Source organism: Cyanistes caeruleus, chromosome 2 (assembly GCF_971803275.1).
Source record: "Cyanistes caeruleus chromosome 2, bCyaCae1.hap1.1, whole genome shotgun sequence".
Classification (NCBI taxonomy): domain Eukaryota; kingdom Metazoa; phylum Chordata; class Aves; order Passeriformes; family Paridae; genus Cyanistes; species Cyanistes caeruleus.
In genome coordinates, this window is record NC_141702.1 from 115,760,166 (window position 1) to 115,786,928 (window position 26,763).

Genomic DNA, 26,763 nt, shown 5'->3' on the forward strand with positions numbered 1-26,763 from the left:
AGTAGTAATTACGCTCTCTGTCCCTAAAGGCCCGGTATTGAAATGAAATAAACAGCATAGCTGCCATTGTGTGCTAGAGAGGCAGGATCCTGTTCCATCTACTTGGGGATCTTCGCAGGAACGCTCCTAACTGAAGAAGACAGCAGCAGATAGAAATCAAAGTGGAGCAGAGTGTTTGAAATTATTACCTCCAGCACAGTGATTGGTCTGTGTCACATTTTCCACTATCGGTCCCTTAATGGAAGCTCCAAAAACCATGCCCACTGTGTGTACCTTGGCATTCTGCAGTTACACCAACCACAGCCCTCGCTGATCTCCACGTAACACCCACCTCGTAGCCCTATGCATTAAACCCCTGCAGTGCCAAGTGTTTTGGGGATCCTGAAGGGAGTCACTGCTAGCTCTGACTTTTCCATCCTGCAGGCCTTTACCCTACCCACTGAACTCTCCCCCGTTTCCCTGCTGCCTCATGACTCACCTCAGAGCCATGCTGCCTGTGCAATGCAAGGAACCAATCTCTAGCTGTCGGGTCCCCAAACTCTCCTCACTCCAGAGCAGCACAGTAGCAGAGTTCTAAAATTCAGCTGAACTCGCAGGGTCTCTGTCTTCTCTTAGAACCAATACTCACTGGAAAAACTGCTGATTTGGTGAAATCAAGGCATTCCACAGAATTATTTTTACTTCTTATTTCTTCATGAAAGAAAAAACTAAGAAATATTACAGCTTGAAACCTCTTTTGTTTCCCAACAGCTCATCTATCCAGCACACTGACAGCTCATCAGGTGGAGAGAGGCATCCAGCATCTGCACTTTATTACCCAGAAGGAGCCAGGGGACCTCAGGCTTCCAGCTGATCACTGGAAAGCTCTATAGTAAGACAGCATTTATCTCAATTTAGAAGCTTTAGGGATAGAGTCCTTCAGAGAGTGAAAAATCAATGCAGCCCAACAGAAATTGGCAAGTGCCAGGGCATTTGCAGGAGCTGGAGATGTGGCCCTTGTTTTGCAATATTTGATTAGAAGAGACTTCCACATCCCAAACACTACACTGCCAAAGTTGAACATCAACTGCAAGAACAGCTATGAGCAGGATGTGGAAAACTACTTTGTGTTAATGATTCTGTGCTCTGATCAATATTCTACAGCATCCCCATGAACAAGTTAGTGTTTCACAGAAGACAACACAGTGGAAGCAGCAGGTGTGGAATCTCTAGGCCACTGCCAGATTTCACGCTGCTACAATCCCCTCCTGCAAACATTTGGAAGGCTGTTTGAAGAAAAATAATAAAATAATTGCACAAAATATAGGCTCAAGAATCGCATTGCTCTATGAAATGGAGCATCCGATTGCATGGGGTGTTGCTGTTTGGAAGATGAGAGAGGCGAAGAATCCCAAAAAAATCGCTTCAATCACTTTATGATTGTTTATATCACATTAGGACATGATCATAAGGTGTCTGACCCTCATCTGGTACTTTTAAAAGATGCAGTGGTGTATAAATCTGATTGTTAAAGTCATTGCAGGGTGTTTGATAGCTGTAGGCTGTCTTAATAAATTGTAAGTTTATTATGTGACCTAAATCTGACTGTTTGATAATAAATTTTTATTCCATTACCAGGAAAATCAACTGGCAATGCTTGCCCAATTGTTTGACTTTGCAACTGGAAGGTTCCAAGGATTTCTCTTATTTAAACCTTTCTGCCTGCCTTCCTTGGAATTCTGTGATGCTCTGCTGATAAGGGCTCCATCTTGAAGAGCCTGTCCCGTCCATGATTACAAACTCGTGTTTCTTTCTCCATTGGGGCTTCACCAAGGCACCTACTCATGGACTGAAAGTGCCAAACCCGAGCCCACAGTGGCCACAGATCTGTACAGACACCCTCTGCTCGCCCACCGATCTCATCTGATTTCCCCCATTCATTTTCCAAGTCCCACAGGCCTGCTCCGGGTGTCTGATCAGTCTGTACCTCCTTAGTTTAGGAGGTCTGGAAGAGAATTAAGAATAACAGAGACATAATTCACTGACATGAGTGTGGAAAATATCTCTGGCACTGTCAAAACCACCTGTTAAAATGAATATACTTAACAAAACTTTATCTCTCCTGATGGCATGAAATACTAAGCATTTTATCCCAAAGGTTTTCTCTGGTTTCATTTTTTTTTCTCGATCAATTTACAATTCTACTATTTAAAGATGATTTCAAACTGTTTCTGCCTGTAAAATACCACCTAATTTTTCTTCCCAAAGACAGGAAATATTCCACTCCAGAAAGTTCTTCTACTTATGTGTTGTTGGAAATTGGAAAGGGTTAAACATCCGGGTAGAAAAGATTGTCCAGCATAGGTCAAACAAGTCAGCAAAGCCCAGTTTTTTGTGTTTTTTTTAATTTTACACAGGCAATACAGGAAGAGACTGATAATTAGAAGAAAAACAACAGAATTAGTCTCATAGTGCAGGAATAGAGAAGCTTATGAAGGCAATCGCGAATTAAAAGTTCAGAGCCCAAGTTCTTAATTCTGAAACTAGAAGACAGTTGGGGGAGAAGGGACATCTGTTCCTAGAACAAAAGGCCAAGAGGGACAGGATGGGGTGAGTTCAGCTTGTTGCTGCAGCTCCCCCTGAGCTGCCATATAAGTTTGTTTTAGCCTGATATGATTTTTAGCTCTCTATGGAAGACATATTTGACACTGTGCCTGTTCTACTTACTGTCACTACCAAAGCCTTTTTATTCTTCTGCAGGGAAAGCTCAGTCACCATATCTGTCTATCCCTTCTCCCATCTCCTTCCCTCCCCTCTGACCCTCAAATCCAAGACATGAAGTTACATTTCTCTATTTCTTCCATCGGTTATTGTGGTCTGAGAGTTCCACTAAGACATGGGCATGTTCCAAAAATAACATTCGAATAAGGACTTCTGTGTTTTTAAGACCTGACCCAAAATATTTATTTATCCAAAAGTTAAAATTCTCACGAGCAATGGGTGAAAGTCTGAGGAGAGGAGATCTGCAGCAAGCCTGGACATAACTCTGAATCCCAGGGCAACAAGTGCTACAATAGAGGCAATGAAAGATAAGCCATAGACAAAGAGTCAGCAGAAATCCGTATATTAATGCAATTTCATAACTCTCATCAGTTACTTTTATATGAGAAGTGAGAATGGAAGCATAGATACACTTAAATAACAATAAAAATTCCTACAAATCCTGGAATGACTTGCTACTGACAGGGAAGTAATGGATGGCTTATGGCAAATAGGAGATCCACAGTTTCCCAGGAGGCTTATTCCCCCCCACTGCAGGATACAAATAATTCCCATTGACTTTAGTGCCTTTCCTGCAGTGAAGGACCAGGAATTTATTGGCTTCAGTGGGAGTTATGAATAACTTGCATGAGGAAAATGAAGCTCTACAGAAACAAATTAAGAATGACTCTGTCTACTTCTGAAATCTATCTCAAATATTTCTCTCTATGTCAGCTGGAAAAAAACAACAGTCAGCTCAAACATCCTCATCTATAGAAACTAAAAATTGTAGCAACACTGATAAACAAATGCACATGGTCAGGGTAGAGCAGAAGTAGCAACAAAGGCCATAAGGAGCTGAAATATTTCTCATGGAAAAAGTTTTCTATGAAACATTTATCTTGTGAGGAGATCTTACCAGCCAACAGCCATCTTCACCCTGAAGATGTGACAGGATTCCCTCACTAGCACTGTGTAGTTATCTCACTGTGGCTGTGTGCTTTGCTTCATTTACCTCTGAAGAGCAATTACATTTAAAAAAATCTACACAAATAATAGTCCCTACATGTTGGCAGTTGTGTGCTTAAATTCCCCTGCTGCCCATCTGAATCACTTATCTCACGGAATATCTGTGCAGAAGAAGAGAAGGAAGAAAAGCTCTTCTTTGAGAACCGTTCTTGGAGAAAATTCATTGCTTTGGAGGAGACACGAGGGCTAATATTTAATCTGGAGAAGCAGCAGATGGACAATCACACAGCTGTTGGCCTACCTAGTCAGGCATATCACATTTCCACAGCAGGAAAGTGCTCTCAAGAAAGCAGTGAAATGTGCATGTTTGGCAGCCAAGTGAGTGAACACAGGACTGCTGTGCATTTCTTCCCACCTCCTCACAGCCATCTAGCCAGGACAACTCCCAGGGACAGGAACCAGAGCCAGAGAATCTGCTCCAGTGTAGCCACTGGTGTGGAAGGAGACCCTGCTGCAATCTCCACTGGTGTGGCAGCACTGAAGGAATCACTCCTGGAAAGGGGAATTAATATGTTGCTGTCTGACACCCCAGGAAGGCTACCACTGGTGTCAGTGAAAGTTTGGGTATGGGAAAAAGCACAACACCAAAAGGCAGGGCTTTTCAACAAAAGGAACACAAGACTGTAAGCAATGTATTTGCTAGAACTGATTTGCTGTTGTTGTTGAAGAAAGTGTGGACAGCCTGTATGACTAAGTAATTCTGGTTCTGCTGGTAGAGGATGAAGTAAGGATGTAGTTTAGTAAAGGATTTAGAAGGAAGCAGGAAAAAAAGAGAGGCTTCATTCTCTATTTACCTTTTTGTTTCTTAACCACCTGCCATGCAGTCATTCCCTAAAGCTCAAACAGAAAGTATCCTTCCAGAGTATTTTCATGGGCCCTGGGGCCAGGTAGCTGCTAATCTGGATGAGACAAGAGCATCCACTAAGGAGGAAACAACAGCAGGAAGCACAGAAATCATCTCAGACTTTCCTTGGCTTTACTGACTTACCAGGGAGACCCCACCTACACATTTATATGGGGTCAGAGCCATAACCTGAGGCTATAGGGTACAGATTCCTGATCATTCCTGTACAGTAAGGAAGTGCATTTCCAGTTAAACTCACAAACAATGCTGAATGGTTACAGAAGATTAACAGGACCTCCCACTTCATGGAAACAGTGACTGTTTACATAATATGTAATGACAGTAAATCATAACAAATCCTAGGAGAAAACTCCAGTGAGAGATAAAATAACATGACCTTCTGATTTTTCTTCTTTTCTCAGTCTTACAATCCATGCCTTTATTCCCCCAACCTGTAAGGAGTTTTGCAAATGCCTAATTTTCAGTACATCATTAGGACCACAGGTTTTAATTAGCCTAAGTAGATGCAAAAAAAAAAAAAAAAAGGTGTATGCATATGAGAATGTCCTTTTCCCCTTTGCTTATTTGAGCTCCCTACCACTATAGTATCAAAAATGCAATTGTTCCACTTGACAAGGTTAAACAATTAGCATTCCAAATTCAGGGCTGCTATTGAATAGCTCCACTATTGATCCCATTACTGTGCTGAGCCAGGCCAGCTGTGGAGCAGACCCTGCCTAAGGTGCTGAGTAGTTTGCAATTTGCAAAGGAACTCAACAAACTTCTGCAGGGGGTGTGGGGGAAATTAGCAACAGGACAATTGGTTTCTGAAACTTATCTGTTGGTTGAATTTTATTCCTGAAGAATGTCCTACGTGAGAAATTCTCGTGCTATCGTTTGCTATATTATAATACAACATAGCTTTGGCAAGACAAACAGGCTTCATTACTTTTCCCCAAGGAACTCCTCCACTTTTTTTTTGGTGCATGTTCATGTGAGCAGATCCATAATTACACAACCAGAACTCAGATTTGCTTAAAATGAACCAGTCTAGTTTTTACTCCCTGATAGGACACTCTTGGGGGAAAAAAACCCAACATATTTCCTGCAAAAACAACAGTGTCATGGCAAGAAAAACTAAAAGGAAAACATGTTTCTCTTCATATCTAATATTTACTTGTGTTGCAGTTGCATTGGTAAGCTTAACATGGCAGGCCTAAAAGCCAGTCTGGTAGGTGTGATACCAACACATGCAAAACCAAACAGAATGTACTCCTGGAGCTTTCCATCAGGATGTGTCTGCATTACATTACAGCACAGGAATTTTAAGCAAAGGAAGTCAAAGAATCAGAATCACTGAGCAGCTTGGAAGGGACTTTAAAAACACCTGGTTCCAACCCTACTGCCATGGGAAGGGACAGCTCCCACTAGGCCAGGTTGCTCAGAGCTCCATCCAGCCCGGTCTTTGACTCTTCCAGGGATGTGGTATCCACAGCTTCTCTGGAAGCTTCTCTGTGCCAGGGCCTCAGCACATTCATAAGGAAGAATTTCCTTCAAATATCTAATCCAAATCTACTCACTGTCAGTTTGAAGCCATTGCCCCTTGTCCTGTCAGCACACACTCTTGTATTTGCTACAGGCTCTTGAATTGCCTGCACCAGACATGCAAGGCTTGGTACAAAAACTCTGCCTGGCTGCCAGGGGCTGCAGGAATGCAAAGCCTTCCCGTGCTAGAGGAGCTGATGCACATCCTGGGAGCACCATCTGCAGCCTTCTCCCAGCCCAGGGTGTCCAACACGAACAGGCTGGAGAGTCCTCCTGCAGAGCGTCCCCACCTGGGCAGGGGTCAGCAGAGGGTTCTGGCTATTCTTTTCATATTATCAGCGATTTAATCATCCAACAAAGAAAGAAAATTCAAAACAAGAACTCTCACATGTGAATTCCCTACATTTCAGAACTTGCCCAGCTCCCATTCATGGGGCAGCTAAAAGATCTCTTGGAAAAGAACAGCCTCTAATGACCATGCGTCCTTGTGCTCTGGAGTGTGGGCTACAGCAACTAATAATAGATGAAAGTTTACATGTTTTTCTTGTGTTTCTGCTGGGGCTGCTGTGTCATTAATTCAGCTTGTGCCTGGCTACTTGTGTTAAACATTCCCTTTGTGGCTTTCTCTAAATCTTAAATTTTGCATGTGACCACACATAAATGTAAATGCGTATTTTTATGGTCCTGTAATCTCAGTGCTTTTAAATCCCGGTTGCCTGAAGGCACACAGGGAGCTGAAGCAGAAAAGCTTGGTCAGTTTGTGATCATTTAGAGCTAGTTTATTTGCTTTTTCTGAGTGGATTCAGTTCCTGTAGAGGTTTTTGCCTTTAGTGTAATAGAGTAAAGATAAGATCTAGAAACCTAATTAACCCTGCAGGGCCTGTGAACAAGGCTCATTAGAAAACAGTCAAACACATTTATGCTTAAATACCTTATTTGCAGGAATTCATATTGTATTTCTGAATGGCAGATATACGTGCCACACAGTCGTACCTTTAACCACTGTAAACCATTTCCTTAAATGCAGCTGAAAAATGTACCAAGTTGGAGCTCAAAGTCATCTGGATTGTACATGTAAATAGGCTGTACTTTGAAAGACTACCCAGAATTAATGAAAACCCTGTCTGCAGGACACTGTAAGATAGAGTTTCCTTTCACCTGCACCCCAAAACCAGTGCAAGTGTTCCACAAAAACAGTTTCACTGCTGCCCACATCCTGATCAGTAAACACCACTCTGAAGCAATTTCTCCAGGGACTTTCCCATCTGTCCAAGGCGGTGACAATAAGACACATGTGATCACAGGCATCTCTAGGGACTTCTGGAAAGACTCCATAAGGACTCAGAATGAGGTTATTACAAACCTCATTCTGAAGTTGCTTCACATGTCTGTAAATATCCTGGGTCAGACAGCAACAAGCGTGGACTCCAGTTCTCAGTGCCCATGAATATACATGTACTTGTCATACAAGTTCTACTTACCTGACAACAAAAGTATTCTCTGAATAACTCTGAATTCTCCTTCTTTCCTAATCCTTCATTCCTTCCACCCTTGCCCCTCATCACAGAGAGACCAGAAAAGCTGAGCCAATAGAGATCTCTGGAAATATCTGATATGTTGGTGCATTAGTGGGTACAGCTATGTGTCATGTACATAGTGACTTAAAAGCCAGGAGAATTAGTTATTCTTGCCTCTCATGACATTTTGAAGGACAGCCTGTTTTCAGAATTAGGTCGGCTCAGTATTTAACTTTGTTTAAGTGACTGCTTGACCAGTGAGTAGGATAAATGATGCCACTGGGACTGAAATGTATCTTAAAATGAATCATTTTCTTAATGGTTGTCCTGGAGAAGGATGGGCTTAAATAGAAATTTAAGGGCATTTCTGCTTCAAGGCTTGTGGGATTGAAGATCCCATCAATGAGAGATTCTAAGCAGGACAGACCTACATTGTGTCACCAATGTTTTAAAATCACAGGCATTACAAATTTGATATATTTTATATCCTATATCCAAGCACAATGGGTAAACACAAGCAAGCTTGTATGCTATAAATTTTTTCAGGGAGAGGATGAATTTTGTTTGGCATTTAATGGCTTATTGGCATTTAATACAACATGAACAGGTCTAGAACTGGGGTAACTGTGCTCTAATGCTATTTGAATGAAAATAATTGTGGCTTTTAAAAAACCCTTAGCTAAAAGTTCTTCTTCATAGGCCTGCAATAATTATTTTATTGGCCAGTTTAAAAGCATGCCTTTTCAAAAAAGGCAAAACCTCTACCACTTCTATAAGTAGATTCATAATTTATATCGTGAATCCCTTTGACAAGAGGAAAATCCCAAATCAAGTTACCCTTAAACCTGAACTAATAAATCCTGTCTTTACATGAATTCTTTCTTCAATGTTTCATTTTCAAGGAGTCATGTGGCTTTTTAATAATCAGTCTCGTTGTTTCCTCTTCATCCTATTCAGCAAGGCAGTGATAACTGCAAAAGCATCTCGGGCAACTCACGGCAACTCAGATGCAGCATTGAGAAATATCTCTGTGAAATCAGCTTTAATGAGATATCAAAATATTACATCTGCAAGTCTTGGCAGCTGGACAGTGCTTTGGAAAGCAAAGCCAGTTTCCCTAGACCAGATTAGTCAACATCAGGTTCCTTGGCCTAGCATTTCACAAAATATTTTCCCACATATGTCCGACTGCATTTTGAAGGGTGTAGCTGACAATACAATAAATGTGCCCTAAGGTGAAACTCCCAAAACATTTCCCTGGGTGATCTTTGCGTCTGGACATTACCAATGCAGATGTCTGTAATCAAAAGATCTCCATGGACGCGCTAATTATTCCCTGGGCTTTTCCACTGGCAATAAAAATCCCATTTGTCGCAGCTTGTTTGCAGAACTGCTTCCATTTCCACAGTGGTGGCATTAATTAGCAAAAACCTGTGAAAATTGTTGGAGTTTATAGGTTCAAAAAAAACCCACTAGGCATTGCTCCTAAATATTCCTATAAATTCAACCATGGCAACAAGTCCTGAAAGTCCAGCTTTCTCGGTTGGAACAATTTTTCATGCTTGTAGCAATAAGTGGGAAATAATGGGGGTCTCAGATTCACATTAGGAAAGTTGCTTCTGTGACCTCTTCATGCAGATGGATGGTGAATTTCTCAGATAATAAATCAAAGTTTCCTGATGGTGCAGTGGCATCTCTTGCTGAGGCCCGTAGAGCTGCTGGCTGCCTTCTATTCAAAGGCAGCAGGCCTCTGCCCTGCAGGAAGCTTTCCCTACAAATCCTTCCGTCACCATCAGGAGATATTAGGGCCTCTACAAACTGCCCAGGCATTCTGGGGAACAGCCAGCATCCTGCTGGGAAACGGACACTTTTCAACTTCATTGACATCTGTCACACATACAAAGAATAGAAAGCCATCAGGAAAAAAGCCACATTATGACTTTCCCATCAGCAGGGCCAGTTAAGTCTTTGTCCTTAAAAGGTATTAAAAAAGGTTCATCAGAGCTACCTTGCTTAATAGTATATTTAGGAAGAGAATCTTACCTTTGGGTTTTAAGGACCATGGAATGTTTCTCTGTTTCTTGATTCTTTTTGCATTCAGCTAACTTTCCTGTAGGAATTTTGAGCAAAAAAAAAAATAGCTGTGATGCTGTTTTTTCCATGCAGTTTTTATTAACTTTCTTCCGAATAAGTCCCTGCAAGGAAAATGACACCAATTTTTATTATCAGAAATATATTTATTAAGTGACAGTCTAACTCCCAGAATAGCAATGAATTCTTTTTTCTTTTTTTTGGAGTTAAAGCTTTTTTCCCAAATGACCTTAAAATAAGCATGGGAAACCAGCATTGTAAATACAGTAATGAATTTCAAGTGAATATACTTTTTCCCCTCAATGCATTGCCCATATTAAACACTGTGGGGGGGATAGTGCTGTCAATTATTAACATAAGAATAAAACTTGAAGGTGATACTTGAAATAATTTTGAAGTTTCTTAAGCATAGGTGGCAAAACTTCAACAGGAATTTCTCCAGCTCTGTGATGGATATAGATAACTAATTTTTCCTTCTTTATGCAAGTATTTCCCTCGAAATGCAATAGAATCCAGTAAGTAAATGCACCTTTATGGAAAGAGGAATTTTCAGCTGTGGCTTTGACATGTTGTGGGAGCATGGATGTGCTTTGGGGCACTTGGTTTCTTCAAAAGCTGATGATGCCTAATGTAAGTGTTTTTCTATGGCATTATAATAACTAATGATAAAAAGAATTTTTAATTGTTTTTGCACTTATCCCAGAAGTCAATATAAACAATTCATTCTGGTTTTAAGGGTTCAAGGGTTTTCTCTGTTGACTTTAGTGGAGTCAGTGTAGTTTTTGTAATGGTGACTGAAAACAGGATTTGGCCAACTGGCTTCAGTCTTTTTACTTGCTCTACCAAGTCAACTCAATTCTACACTGAGGAGATTGAAGGAGGCAGGGCCTTATTTATTGCAAAGATGTTGAGCTTGATGCAACAGAAGTATGAGAGACAATGTACTCACCCAAATACAAACTGGGAGACAAACTCACTGGTCAGGCAGTCACTTGTCAACACATCTGCCCTGCAAGGATGACAAAGCCCTTGCACTGCACAGGCTCCAGGGGAAAGGGATTGAGCTGCTGATGGCTGGACAAAGAGGAGCAGTGACAGGCTGGGATCATCAGTCACTGCATAATGGCCATGGTGTAATGGATGAAATTTAAGATGAGATGAGTAAAGGATGAGGTGGGCTTAGAAACAGGTCCTGGTGAGGCTCAGATCTGAGCACTAAGCCCAAAGCCAGCTGGTTCCCCAAAGCAGCGTGAGAGCCGAAGTCATACAAATGAGTCACACCTGCTTAAAGCCATTGCAACAGAGTCTTGAGGGGCAACCCCGTAATGGAAAGCAGTCAGGATCCCTCCTTTGGGTGATAGATTTTTTAACAGCCTTTTTTCTAAAGGCTGAGCCTGACTGAGCAAACCTAGCAGCAATGTTAAACTTAGGAGTCTTCAAATTTTGGATGGAAAACACTACCAGATTCTGTTGGGCAGAAAATATGCTTTTCATGAAGAAAACCTCTTTGTTAAAAATTAACCTGCTGCAAGCATTAACACAGTGCTTAAAAGTCTAGCTCATTCTGAACACCTTAAAACAGAAGTGACTACAACATTCTGAAACGGGTCTCCACCGAGTCAGGAGTTCAACAGTTAAATACCTTTAAAGGTCCAAAGTTTAATGATGCAGACTCTAGAATGACTTTTAAACTGCCTAATTCTTCTAAAGCATGTAATTTTTATGGCAAATGGACTTTTTTGAAATAAAGCTTAAAATTTCATTTTTCTCATTATGATTTCATGAACTGCTCAGAGAATGTAGTTCACTGCACATTTCTGTTCTGGGTGTCTGTGAACAGGCACAAGGCTGATGGAGCTCAGTTTACCACTGTCAGTTCCTACCTGTGCTCAGAGCTCAGGTGTGCAGCACAGCCCAATGAAGTATTTAAGTGTACACCTCACCCCCTAAGATTCAAACAGTGAAACCAAAGCCAAAGAGACTCTTTGGATGCTTAAAAATACTCACAGCCTCAAGCATTTCAATGGAAGAACCTGAAGTACTCCCTGGTTTCCTGGATCAGGCTCCGGTGTAAGGACAAAGATGTAAAATTACAAAACCAAGCCAAAGGCAGCAGTGAAGGCAGTCAGTGGACTTCCCAGTTCATCCTAGAGATATTCCATACAAAACATTAAAAATGTCAATGCTTTTATTATGTACAGACTCTGTTATCAAAAAGGCAAATGGTTTGAAATGATTTGGAAAACATCTTTCTTATTTTGAACAAGTTTAAATAGTGCAAAACTGAGATTTTCAAAGTACTGCTTTATTTTCTTTTCAGTTTCTGGTAACTGTCAAATAAACTATTGTCCTCCTTTCAGGCTCTCCTTTCTCTGAACTGCTGCTTATACAGAGTTCTATGTTGAGGGAATTTTATCACTGAGATTTGAAATAATTGAGATATTCTGGAACAGAGATACTTCAGAAGTGTCCTTAACAGTCTGCAAGTACTTATACATAGTAGAGAAGCACATTTAATACTGACAACCATTGCACAGCTAAAGGCACCAGAAATTCTGAAAGATGGGAACCCCTGGTTTTTACTCTTACACCACCAAGCTCTCTTTTGAGCATTATAAAACAGCTTCAGAAATAATCTGATACTGTTGTTCCCTTGTGACCTGTATATAAGAAACTGCTGTCCTTCTCTTACCTATTGTCTTATTTCTTGGAGGGTCTTCTGGGCTCTTGTTTCCTTTAGGAAAATGCTAGAGAATGCTGGACATGCCTGACTGCTATTTAGGCACATTTAAAAGCTAAGGGATGTCTCTGCTCTCTCTGAATCAAATAATTTCTCCCATGTAAACATGTTTAACATTTTAATACTCCTGTTACACAAGAAAAAAATCTGGCAATCTTTTCCCCAGGATTTTCTGAGGAACATGTGAATACTTCAGTGCTGTAAAGGGGAAAATTCCTTCATCCTCTGACATTCATCCATAGCAGTTACTGCACAAGATAAGCTAATGACCCAAGATTTGCAAGGCGACTGCCCCATGCTGTGACTTTCAGCTTTGCAAAGGCCACACGGAAGGTTTCATTTGTCTCATTAACTTTCCCACTGTACCAATCAGAAGTTTATTATAGAGTATTTTTCTCTTTTAACTTTTACAGTCCATATACCTCGGCAGGAGCCTTGACACACTGACCCAGGACGCCCCTTCCAGTCCTGGCTTCCTATGAGATGCAGGAAAACAAATCACAAAGGTCCAAAGCAGTACTTGTACAAACTCTAGATTAGATGAAGCACAACAATGGAGCATATGATTACAACAACAACCTTCAAGGTAATATGACAGACACAAACCATATTGTGCTGTACATAAACTATACAAACATTTCCACTTGATTTCCTAAGGAAATGAGGCTTATGCAGTCATGCCTTCTGTCTGTTCATGTCTACCCCTAATAACATTCAAACCCACTGCCACATTTCAATGCAAGTTGTCAGGGGAGAACCAAAAGATTTGGAGATAATTATGTTCCTACAGCTCTTGTCATTGCATAGAAGAATAAGACCTAAATTAGGGCCCCCAGCTGAGGAAAATCTCCTTGAAGGAGGTGGGATCAATGGTTCCTTTTCCAGTCAGTACAAACAGCTTATTCCAAGCCCTCCAAGCTTATTCCAGCCTTCCAATCAGCCCATGCAGGGCTCCACAGCAGATACAGCAGGAGCTGCCTTCTGCCTTTCTGCTCATGAGTGGTCCTGGGATCTGGGGATCTCATGAAGGTCCCTACATGATGCATGGGAGACCCAGGATATGGTTCCATAGAAAACTGAGTTTTGGTTGCTCCTGGAACAGCCCCTTATAATTTTCTCACAAAATGAACACAATAGTTTCAGGTTTTAATTCCTTGGCTGGAAAATTTCTGCTCTGTTTGTTCTTCCAGTGGCCTCAAAGGGACAGGAATCCAGCACACAGGCATTCAAGAATGCTTGGTTGTACATTTTTCATTTGAGATCAAGAAATTTTTTATGGGCTCAAGATTCCCTCAGACCTTCCGGAGACTCCTCTAGAGAGGCCATGTCTCACTGTCCTAACCTTCCAGTAATTTATTAAACCATAGGATCCCTGCTGACATGCAAGGTTTGCTCTTTCTCACACTAAAGTTGAATCTACCTAACGTGATTCTTTGCTTGAGGGTGTCCTTTGGAACCAGTTCATCTTCCACAGTTCCCTTCCTTGCCCCCACACCCCACCACCTTCTCTCTTTATTCCCAGATCCCAGGCACTAATCCAGCCCTGCTCAGAGGCATTCTGAGACACCTGTTAAAGTCATGCTAAGTGGAAGAGAAGACACTCCTTGAAGCTGTGCTGCTGACATGCATCATATGGAAAAGCTTCGTGAAAGCGGCTGACTTCAGCATCCTGTGGAGCATTCGAAATCCTGTCACTGTACTTAGGGGAAAGAAAACCAAACCCTAAATATTTTAAATTAATACGTCTGGGTGCAAGAAAATCACCCTGAAATAAAGGACTAACTCTCTGAAAAACATTTGATACGGTTTCCAAGCTACTGAGAATGTCAAGTAGAGCAGGTAATGCAGCAACCTGAGATCTGAGCAGAAGAAAAAGAAAACTCTGATCCAAACATACCTTGAAGTACAATACTTATGGATCCAGCAAGGTCTGACCTTTTAAGTTAACAGCTATTAAGTATTTACACACAGGGAGGAAGAGGAGATTCATTGCTTGTGAGATAAACAGAATACTGATGCCAAGCCAGGGAGTCTTTTAAAAGTCAGGTCAATTCAGTCAATAAATTAATGACTGCACTGCTTTGCACACTTGGGATGGAAAGCTTCCTCCCCTGCCAGGTTATCTGACACTTTTTTGAGGAATTATTATGTGCATAAAGCATTTCTAGAGATTGTGATTTTGAAAAAGATTTACACTTTTATTCTTTGCTGGAAGAATTACTTCCTGGGGATGTAGCCTTATTTTTGAAGGATTCACCAGAAGACCTTATTTTTAGCAACTACTTAATCATTCTGCCAACACAGCATTATTCTTAAGATTTAATGAATGAATACTGCTGTTAAAATATTTTTTTTTCCAACAAGGATCCAGCAAAAATTAAACTGCAGTCAGGGCAACTGAACAAACAACACAACACCCTCCAAACCTCCTATTCTAACTCAGCTGGGCGCTGCTGCTGAAGTCAGCCTGTTTATTTGCATGGTTATGAATTGTGAGAATTGAGCTTTTTTCTTTTTAATGAGTTATTGATTTTAGAAAATCACTCAAGGCAGAAAATCCATACATTAACAGGCTGGCTTCACTCGCCAAGACGTGTTATTTTATAGCACTTCTGAGGAAATCCAATGCATAAAGTCCTTTCAGCCACTGCAGACAAGACAGATCGATGTGGCTCCGAGACAGAGATCAACGCTTTACGGGACTGATCCATACGGAAATACCTGGGAGACTCCTCCCTCAGAGGGATTAAGTCATTCTTCAGGATGATAAAGACTTGAGATCCAGAAATTGAGGGTGAAGTAGGTCTCCTATTTATTGTAGACAGAGTTTATATGGATTTCCAGAAGATTTTATTGAATAAGGAATTTCAGGACTCATAAACTGAGAGTTTGTGAGACTGTAAAGGAACATACCTTTAAACTCAACAGAAGTGTTTCTGAAGTGAAAAAAGGAGAAAACAAACAAAATGCCAGAAAATAGAACCCTTAAAACGATTGAAGAATGCAAGCTGCATTTCCAGTTCAGGAAAGCATCCCTAAACAGAACAGGGGTTTATGCACGCAATTACATGTTGTCCATAAAAAGGACAGATTTCAGTATGTGTTTAGGTGTGGTCACACTCCATATAGACTGACTTCTACAAAATAAATGTGTCCCAGTACATTTAGAGAATATTCCTGAATTTAGGAAATCCAATGGTAACAAATCTCAAAAGGAAGATATTTTTTGTCTGTGTTCACTTTTTTTAAATACACTCCCCACTCAAAAAAGGAGTATAAATTAGTAAAGTATAAAATAAATTCCTACTAGGTGCTAGAGATACTCACCTCCTTGTGACTTGTTAACTGACAAATATTTCCAAGTTAAACATTGATTTTCCTTTGCTTCGTTTCATTCCTGTCTTGAGCAACACCTCGTACTGTGGGATTACAAAAGGAGCACATACATACAGCTCTCATTCCATGTTTCATGGACTTCAGAACCTTTGAGGCCTTTCTACAGTAAAGCTGCAACAGCCCAGTCAGAGAACATCTCCGGAGAGTGCTTTCAGACCGAAGTGGTTAAAGTTAGCAGAGGTGAGATCTGGCCCGCTATCTGGCAGGAAATAGTTTTGCAGAGATAACTGAGTGGAATTCTATGGCATGCAAAATAAATATGGCATATTAGATAGTCTTAGGTCTCCTTCTCCTCTAAAATCCATTAATTCAGTGAAGTTTTCTTGGTAAATGACAGAGTAACTTCTGACAGGACCCAGATCTATTTGCAACTTCAATAAATTTCTGCTGTTCCTCTTGAACTCAATACTGTCCCAGCTTTAGACTAACTTCACTGTGATTCACTTATTTCCATTTATGAAAGAAATCACAAAAATTAATAAAATAAGCACTATGCCTTATGAAAAACATTTAAAAAGTAAAATGTCAGTGAAGTAGACAAACCCCAGAACAAAAATCTTCAAAATTTTGAGTCTGTTTTGCTACTTGCTTTGAGGAGCTGAGATACCTCATTTCCCCACTTCATTTTTTTTCTTAACAGTAATAAAAAAGCTGTTTGCTTGCTTTTCTCTCAAGCATATTGTAAAAACTGGCTATTTTGTGCTTTTTTTTTGTTTATTTAGTTTAATCAAATTTTATAAGGCACTCATCCAGCAAATTTCCTAAGCATATATTCTACAAACACAAGCACAGCCTTCTGTACAAACAGAACACCTCGAACCTGACCTTCATATCTATGATTTTTGTCTTGCTTTCTGCACACTCCCTAAGGTTTCCCAGTACATTTGAAGTTTTTTGGTAAAATGTATTTCCTCTTCTATGCTTGCAATGAAACCACCTCTAAGAGCAAACCCAGCCTTCACTTTGGCATCTCTGCACAGAGTAAAAACTGCACTAATGAATGCAGGGGGAGAAAAGCTTGTTGGGAGCAATGTAAGGGAGCTGAGCAGAGATTTAGGTTTCTTCTTCAATAAGAAGACTAATAGAGTGACAAAATCATGGAAAAATTTGTTTGGAGATGACCCATTTTCAAGCCCCTTTTCATGGGTAGGAACACTTTCCATTAGACCACGTTGCTCAAAGCCCCATCCAACCAGGCCTTGAACACATCCAGGATGGAGCAGCCACAACAATTAAAAAGGCAATAGTCAGTGTGGAAGAAAGAAGAAGTTAAAAATCCCACCAAAGTCAAAGCCCTTCAGAGAGACAGAGTAGCAATAAGAGAGGGTGAAGCAGCAAATTTCCTTCCCAGCAAACAGGATCATGTTCTCCTTCCAGGGAATGTCTGATTCTGAAGCCAAAGAAGATTTATATAGTTTGGTTAACCGAGGCAGGGGCAGCAGATATTAAATATGCAGGAGTACTATACTGAACCAGGACAGACAAAAAAAAGAAGGAAATATTCTGATATTAATTGATAGCTGAAGACACAAGCTGGTATGAGGTTCAAACTGCTACTGTAGTGTAGGGGTGAAGGAAGAGACAAAGAAATACTATTTGAAGATTTAGGAATAACCCAACTAGGACTTACCAAGGAAAGGAAGCCACTTTAACCAAAGGGAAACTTAGGGTGCAAGGACAGTTCTGACAGATATAAGAGACAACATACTGATAAAGAGAAACCTGCAACAAAAACATCAGAGTCTGCAAAAAGAAGACATAGTTTGGGGACAAGAGAAGCCAAGACAACATCTGGTATTTGGGAAAAGATACCAAAACTGCAGTGGCTCACATCATTTTGGCATTTGCAAGCTCTTGAAGAGAGATACTGGAGAAAGTCCAGTACAAAGTCAATGGCCACTGTAAAACAAGCCTGGAGAGGTTGTAGAACATGAGATAATGCTGCAGAGGATCACTAGTGGCTGAGAAAATTGCTCATTTCATTCAAGGAATGTGCAAGACATTCAATGTCAGAAAAAGCAGTATTTGTTCTACCAATATTGCTACTCAAAATTAGAAATGTACATAGAGAACCGCTGACAAAAGGTCAAAACTCTCCTTTTTACTATGTAAATGTAAATTAAGCCTTGAGGTAGACAAAGAGAAAATAACTGCTGCAGTAAAAAAACATGTTCCCAGTTCTTCTTAAGACTGCAAATTCACTGCAAGGTTATGGGACAGGAACAAATAAAGTCTTTGAGGTAAACTTTTCATGACAAGCAACTTCTCTGAGTGCACAAAATTCAGAGAGCCCAAACATGCAATATTGTACATTCCCTGGAAGCTACTAGAATATCTGAATATCCAAGAGTCAGTTCAACCATCAGTTGAGATTTAGGGGTTGAAATAGTTTTTTCAGCAGTGTATGGGCACCTCCATTCTTCTCCAACAAAAAAAACCCCAGCCTTCAAATGTGCTCACTCAAGCAGTGGAAGATCAGATCCACTGGGAGAGTTGTGTGTGGTGTGAGTACAATATTCAGTCAAACCATCCAACCCTGACCTGAGAGGACAATGGCAGGGAACAGACACAAGGGCAAAACAACAGTTAAGAAACAGGAAGAAGTGAAGGGACAAGTCAGAGGTGCCAGATCCAAGGTGTGACTGCAAACTTCAATCTGATTTCCCTTGGAAATGTCTTAGGTGGGTACCAGCACAGCCTTGACATCTGGGATGCTGAGGTTTCTGAAGACTTACAGAATGCTGTAGGGGCACAGAACATCCTGAACACTGAATGAACATGACAAATTAGTTAATAGATTATTTAGACAAACACACACACAAAAGTTGGTATGTTAGGTCAATGTTTTGTGGTAAATTATCATAATTTCTTATGAACAAGTTGGAGTTTCACATCATACAGTCTCATGAAGAAAAGCTGGGTCTGTGAAGTTACTGGCTCTAAGCAATTTCTGCATGGCAGAGGACTGGATGCTACTACTGCTTTTTACACGTTTCTCAGGGATGAAAGTCCTCTGCCAAAACTTGCAAGGTTGTATCTATCTCAAGTTCATGGAGGATGAGGTAAGGCCCTGTTCACTCTGATGTAATTTGAAATAAATGGGATGGACAAGGGATCAGATTAAAGAAGTGGGTCAGATCTGCTGCTGGCACTGCTCCACTGACGTCAATGGAACTAAGCTGATTTACACCAGCTGAGTATCTGTCCTGGAGGTTTCCATGCATTTAGACAAAATAAATAAAAATGCACATTAAAAGCTCCCCTTGGTATATCCCAAGTCCAAATGTCTCATTCCTAAATAGAATAAATAAATTACAAGAAATCAGTTACTGTAGACATCACTTGTTACAAGTCAACAATGAGCAGAATAAAGGTCAGGCCACCCTAAACCTTTAATTGCTCCTTGCACCCCTGAGTGAGAGAGAAACTGATAGTTCAGCACAAAATCATCTTAACTCCAACCCAAAACAAATATCTTAGCAGTAACTGTTCCTGGAATGAACAGGTGCTCTCCTTTGCCTCATAAAACATTAACTTCCATCCCCATCAGGCAACTGAGGCTACAAAATAAAGTTTAGCTTCAGTCCAGAACTGGATCATACCTTTATTGCTAAAGAAAATCAGTGTTTGTGTTCTGGAGACAGGAACGCGAACACTTTCTGAAAACAAATCCAAATGAAGAGATAAACTTTCAGGTTTTCCTTAGACTTATGTTCACACCCCCACATACTTATCCTAACTCAAATATAATTTCCTTTGGAAAATGTCCTTATAGTTGCTGCTCTTCTAAATAACACCTTGGAAATGTTACAGGCAGACAACATGTGTGCATTGGCAACACTTTGTAACTTCATCCCCAAGGAGGAAATATTTAGCTGTTGATAGTGTAAAACCCTAAGAAATGGAAAATCAGCCTTATTATAATGAAATTATAAATCATATGATTTTTTGAATCCAGGAAAAACAGGCTATATCCTCAGACTGTTGGACATCAGTGTTGTCCTGTGGAAATTACATAGCTTTGCCATCCACACCAAGTGAGTGCTTGCTTTGGTGCATTTATCACACCAAAAAATAAATGTTATTTAGGGAGAGTGACCTAGACAGGCAGAATTTCAGACAAGTTTAGAAATACTTGTGTTCATGAATGACCCCAAGCTGTGTGTATTCCATACAGAAGCACTCTAATCTGTGTTTCCAGTTTACTTCAACCACAGCAATTCCAAGGTGCTTCTGGTCACACAGTGTTGACTTGAAGTACAGATGTTTCTGCTGAGGCCTGAAAGAGAGCTGAAGAGCTTTATCACATTTTAACAGTCCATCACAAATCCTGCATTCGAGGAGCAGCCAAACTGACTTGCTGGACATACAAATTCAGTCTGGCATCTCCCAATTTCTACTGCTTGTGTTTCACACAATAAACTTAGGTGTGATTTACATACACAATCTCAAAAAACCAATATTTGCAAAGTAGATAGATTTATTTGTTGTTTTTTTTCTCATGGTAAAATAACTTTTCTCCACTTCTACTCTCCAGGCTCAGTTTTGAGGCCTTACTGACACTCCAGCTCCAGCTTTCTGCTGTCTTGGGGCTCAATTCATACCTGCTTTGTGCTGCAGAGAGCAGAAGTGAGGATGCAAACCTGGCAAGGCTGACTTGCTGGTCTAATCCTTCCTCCTCTACCTGCAGTCATCAAAGAGTTCTATGTGTCTGTGCACTAGAAACCCCTCCTTTCCAAACATCCACCCTGGGAAGTTGTATGCAAATAAGCCTTGTGCTGAATCCACGCTGCCAGCATTCCTAAAATGCTACAGCTAAGCACAGAATTTGACCTTATAGCAGAGTGGAGGAAAAGTTCAAACACAAAATGACATATCCCTTCCACAATCTGAATTCCAATAAGTAATTTCCTTTTCCCAGTGCAGCACAGATTCTCAACAGATAGGGAATAGCAGACAGAAACTTCACCAGTTTTTATTTTTTATAACCCGTAAAATTTCTTAAAGCAATTGTACAGATTTCAGGCTTCCCTTTGATCACTCTTTGCAACAATGACTCCAGGCCTTTGCCTAGGTATGATTCCTCAATCCCAACACATACAATGGAAGTGCCCTAGCCCACAGAAAGCCTTCTCATTAAACCTCTAATCTGTTCCACTACATTCTTGCAAGACAGAATTATCCAGCTTTAAAGCATGCCTCAATAGAGAGCCGTAATAAGACTGGTAGAAACAGCTTAAGTAATTGGATTGCTATATGGTATTGAATGTCTGACAACAAAAGATATCAATCTCTATTCTACTGCTGAATCTTTGTTCCAGCAATGAATTCATTTAGTAATGCACTTGGAGGTTTGCAGTCCCTGCAGGAGAAATAACAGACTGCGGACACAAAGGCAGGGCCATCTGATGAGCACAGAGAAAGCGACTGTGCCATTCCAAGAAGTTAATTACAGTGAACAAAAGCACAAGACTATGACTTGTTGACCATTACCATAATCACATTACTACAGTCTTCTTCTATTCCCAGCAGCAGAGGGTCTATTCTTTCCTTCCATTTGGCACCGTGCATCATATTTGTGTTTTGTCACCTGAAATGTATTGTTGAAGAGACCTCCCTCTAAAGATGGTTGGAAATGTCACATTGTTTCTTTTACAATTTATTCTTTGGAGGCTGATTTATAAATACTCTAAATTGATTACTTTATTTTTTTCTTTTTGCAACTTTGAACAAAGACAAAGGCTTCCAAGATTTTCTGCAAATGAAAATTTGCATTCATTTGAGCCATTTGGATTCATGTACAAATGGCCCAAATTCTCTGTTATTTAACTTAAGTATCATAAATTACCAGGACACCTTTTAACTAGCCAGGCAGGGAATCGAGAGTGCAGTCATAGGAGCCACTAAATTGCCAAGAGCTAATTGAACCCTCAAGCCTCGAAAGAAGCTGTAGTGTATCCAAATTCTACCTCACTCTACCTTAGCTGGTCATTCCAGCCCACATCCTGCCTCAGCAGGGAAACACCTCCTCCCCAGCACAACTCCCAGATGAAGGGCAGGGAGGTTCAGTGAAGCAAGACTCTGCAGATCTCAGCTGACCAGTGTAATTCCTACTTTGCTAGAATGCGTCTCACCCAAAGCAATCCTTTTCACACCCTCAAAAAAAAGTCCCCTGTGGACCAGCCAAACCCTGAGGAATTTCAACCAAAGCAGGACATGTTATAGAGGAGCAACTGCCCAGCAGAGCCCTGGGGAGCCCAGAGGGTGACCACAGGGCAGTCTGATAAAAATCACCCACCATTGACTGGAATTGCTCTCTGTGGTACAGCCTGACACACCACAGCACATTTCCTGTCATACGCAGCCCGTATTCCAGCAACATCCCAGCAACACCAGAAAACCCCAAATACCCATCTTTCCTGGAGCACTTCTCCCATCCAGAATGCCAATGCACTAGAGTGCTGGCCACAGAATCCTGCACTGGGACGTGGTAACTGAGGCACCAAGTGGCAGTGCAGCTCCCTGGTGAGTTAAACCCACAGAGGGAAGTGGGGTCTCAGCTCACCAGGCCTCTTCTCTTCGATCTGTGAATCCAGGAATCCCCAAAAAAAGCTTAGTTTGAGTTGTGAAAGCTTCTAATCCCAAGCCTGACTTTTTAACAGCAGCACTGCTGGTTTGGAAACACTGAGCAGTACAGACACTTCCCTATGCAGAGTAATGGTTAAAGTAAGCAGTGCTGTAGGCTCTCTTGAAACTTGCTGAAGATTTATTCTTTAAGTGAGAGAATGATTTATTTCAACAATTATCTTCAGGAGGACTGAATTATGTGCTTTCAGAGCTCTTATTCACCACAAAATTAAGAACACTGGGTGCCAGCCAAGGAAGCCCCGTGAGTCTTTGGGACTCAGCACTGAAGGAGACTCATCCTGACCCAGGAGAAAGAGCTGTCTCTTTCCCATGGCCACAAAATGCCATCCCTGACCTTCTGCTTGGCTCCACCATTTGCACAAATCCTTTGGCTTCCCCCTACTTGACCTCCTGCAAGTTGCAATGGACATATAAGGGACACATGGCTTCCCAGGACCACACCAGGCATGCTCTGGGTCGGTGTCATGACGGAAGAGTTAGACTGAAAGGACTGACTGATTACAAGCCAGATGCCCCACAGCAATACAGCATTTCCTAACAGTATGTTTTTAAATGCTCTAAAAGACCAAAGGTTTTTTCAAGAAAGCAGTAGCTTCCAATAAGTGGGAAGTCTCCACCATGAATGTTGAGCACATTTTTCTTTTTAAGAATAAAATTTATGAAAGATTTTCCTGCAAATTTAAGAAAGCTTTTCTCTCTTACAACAAAGGACCCTGGCTTCAGCTGGCAGTCTGAGAGAAAAATTATCATCATGTAAAGCCACTTTTTTGGCTTTGATGAACCAGGTTGAAAGGTGAGAGGGAGGGAAGGTGTTGGGGAATTCTTGCTGACAAATAATCTTTTCCCTTCCAAGAGTCTCAAATCCAAATTTAAAACAAGGGGTCCTTGCATCAAAAAGTTTTGGAAGAACAATTGGTGTCTTTCCCCCATCTCTGGAACCCAGATCTCTGCTCTATACTGAAGAACCCTCAAATGTTGATTCTCCTTCTCCATTCCCACTCCATTATTTCTATGTCCCTTGATTTCAGCCTTTGCTCCCTTTACGGTTTTTCAGCTTTGACTCAGTAAACAAAAGCCAGTTTTTCTGCGTGTACTGGACTTGTTCCTGTTCTTTCACCACAGACCAAGGTCCTTTGACATGAGCCACTCACACTGCTCAGTGCTCAGTATCAGCAGCAAGACACGCTGAAATATGGAGAGTGAAAGCCTTCCTGAAACACGTACTCCAGAATTAAAGATACACAAATGTACAGGAAACTTAAATTGTAATGTGATCATCCTGTAGAAGACCACAGGCCCTGAACCAACAGATTTCACCATGCTACGACTCATTGTGAATTTGCCTCCAGCAGCAATATGAAATATCGTGCTCAGGCTGGAAAGTCACTCTCAGTGCTGCAGCTCTGCTGTCAATACCTTTATTTTTCATTCAGACATAATTATTAACTAGTGGCAGCATAGAACTCCTACCTGGCTCAGCCAAGCCATCACTTTCTTAGCAACAGAGTTCACTATATATGTACTTTGATAGTCTAAAATCTAAAAAATAAGAGCCATGGACAAGTGTTGTAAAGTCTTGTCTAGACAGTTGTTTATAGTATGTGGGCATTTAGTATACATTTTATTACTCTCCTAGGACCATAGTGTCCATAGTTTCATGTCTGAAATACATGAAATACATGAATCCACAGGAAGGGCAGAAGAGCAGAAACAAGGAGAGTCCAGAGACTGGCAAGTGAAGTGCTGAGGAAGCTTAAAGAAATGTCTGGGGGAAAAAAAGGCTGAGAACACTGGGATTATGATTATTAAAGAAAATTATGTGAGAGCTACACAACAGATCAAACACAGAGAAAATGAGCTGTGTTCTCTTCAGGCTCATTCCTAACAAAGGACAAAGGTTCTGTCAATGGAGTAGAAAGATTATATTTTTAAGTGATTTAAGAAAAGTCTCAATATGAATAAATAATCCGTGGAACTCTGCCAGAAAAGCAACCGGGAAGCCACAAATGCTGCACTTCAAAATGAATTAGCGTTATTTATGACAAGGTACAGCTACAGGGTTATCAAGTCCTGTGATTCTTATCCAAATGACTGACAAAAGGCTTGGGATCCTTTTTTAATTTAGGAAAATAATTAATTGCTTTCTAATTTCTTTTCTCCTTATACTGACCAATACCAACAAATGTTATCAGTCTGGATATCTTATCTGGTAGAGCAGTGTTTGTGTTTCCCTATTGCTTTCCTCCTTATGTCACTGACTTCTCTGTAGTGTGGTGACATTAACAGCATTTTCCTGGTTTAAAAACTGTCCCTTTCAAGACAAGAGTTGTCAGAAATCCCTCAGTTGCAGGACTTGAATTGTGAAAATGCTGCTTATACAGTATTTTTTATGATTATAGCTTTTTGTTGCCAAAACGCCAATGACTGTTTTGAGTGAGAATATGACTCTTGTGCTAACATATGTAAGCATAAGAGATACTGTGAAGGAACCACACTGTAATAAAAGCAATAGCTATATTAACACTTATGTAAAAGCAGCTGTTCCTAATTCTTAGGGATCTTTATGGACTTCTGAGTCTCTGGAAGTTCGGGGAAAACTGTTTACTTACTTTATAAAAACCTTGAATTAAAGACTAATCAGTTTTAATTGTGGTCAAAGTTATCAAATATTTAATCATGTGTTTTAGAAAGCTGGGTCCTGATGAAAAGTGTGCAAAATAAAGACCCCACAGGTCCTTTTGGATCAGTTTTCAGGCTATGTTTATCAACGCTGCTTGAGTCACGAGAATGAAAGACCAGCCTTGAAAGCCTTGCACACAGCAAGGTATTTCAGCAAAAGAACCTCAGACAATTGATGTCTTCAGTTTCATGTTGAAGTATATATTTCATTTCCTGCCTGGATTGTTTTTGTGTAAGGTCCAGGCTAAGTGCTTATTCCTAAGCAGGTTTTCTTACTAACTTTGATTTACTTTATCTCTCTAGGCCACTTTCTGCCTCAACTACTTAAATTCAGTTTTATGTATTAAGGATTACCTCCTGATTAGTGTAGTTTATTTCTGATCCCAGTTATCAGTGCAAAACACAACCATCACAATCTTATTGGAAGCTGTTTGTTTGCTGTCCTTAAAAAATTCCAAGGTGACTTCCCATATATGTGAGGCCAGCTAAATGCTGGATTGTATAAAACCTCTTGGACTCAATGAGATATTTCCTATAAACTTTGAAATATTCTGTATAAAATTACTCAAAAACTGTCCAGTCTGCTTTAGAGCTGGTCTATCCCATGCCTTTCATCAAGGTCTCTTCAACTTTCTCCCACCAATGAACTTCCTCCCAGAATTGGGAAAGCCCAACATTTCCTCCTCTGGTGGCTGGGATCACCCAGTTAGCCACTGGATGCAGAGTTCTGAACAAATTTCTGCTGTCCATATATCTACCAAGAATGAAGCAGGTCACACATGAGAATTTATTCTGTATTTGGAAAGCGTCTCCTTGGGAATAAATTTGGCAAAGCTAACTCGGGCTTGGGATAATCCTCTTTCAACAAAACATCCCACATTTTTTGTTACCTGTCACAAAAAATATAGTCACAAATATAAAGACCACGTTTGAGTAGAATAACAGAAGTCACTGAATGGACATACTCTTTTTGGAATGCCAGCTCCATTTTGCCAGGTCAGGTCTGACAGCTTTGCATTTTGTCACTTGATGTGGATAGGTTTAAACAACCTAAAACCAACCCATGTACAAAATTCTGGACAGCAACAAGTCTTCCCACCCCCTTGCCATCAGTGACTGCAGAGCACTCACAGCACGACAGCCACTCTTTCTCAGGGAAACATCATGCTTAGAATCACAGCACAGTGAACTGTCAAGTCTTATTTCCCTTCTTAATGGGTTAGCAAACGGGCCGGTGGTTTTTTGCAAGCAGCTAACTTGTGAATCGATAGTGTTTACCTTGGCTATTATTTTTAAGGAAGCCCACTCTGGCCACAGTACAAACATCCCTTTTGCTGCAGGCTGTCCCTTTGTCTGGCAGTCCTAGGCTTGGAGCCTATTGACTGGTCCAGTGCTCACGCAGAGAGGAGCTTCCCTGGATACAGAGCTCAAACTTTCACTGCTCTCCATTCAGGCTAAAAGTGGCCACTTTAGAAAACAGTTCAAAGAACGGGCAAACAATTCCGGAGTCCTGGAGAAATAAAACATTGCTAGAG

At 40.8% G+C, this 26,763-nt stretch overlaps 1 long non-coding RNA gene across 3 annotated transcripts in view; it reads right to left on the reverse strand.

Annotated features, from left to right (window-relative positions):
- Positions 1-6,975: 6,975 nt before the first annotated feature.
- LOC111926477 (uncharacterized) overlaps positions 6,976-26,763 on the reverse strand; it is a 32,829-nt gene continuing 13,041 nt past the window's right edge. The window contains exons 3-5 of one of the 3 annotated variants that reach the window (XR_015281876.1): positions 11,773-11,912; positions 9,718-9,869; positions 6,976-9,561 (exon numbers count right to left, since the gene is read on the reverse strand). This is a non-coding gene — a long non-coding RNA (uncharacterized LOC111926477). The remainder of the gene's footprint in view (positions 9,562-9,717; positions 9,870-11,772; positions 11,913-26,763) is intronic. The other 2 variants (XR_015281879.1, XR_015281875.1) reach the window with 2 other exon arrangements.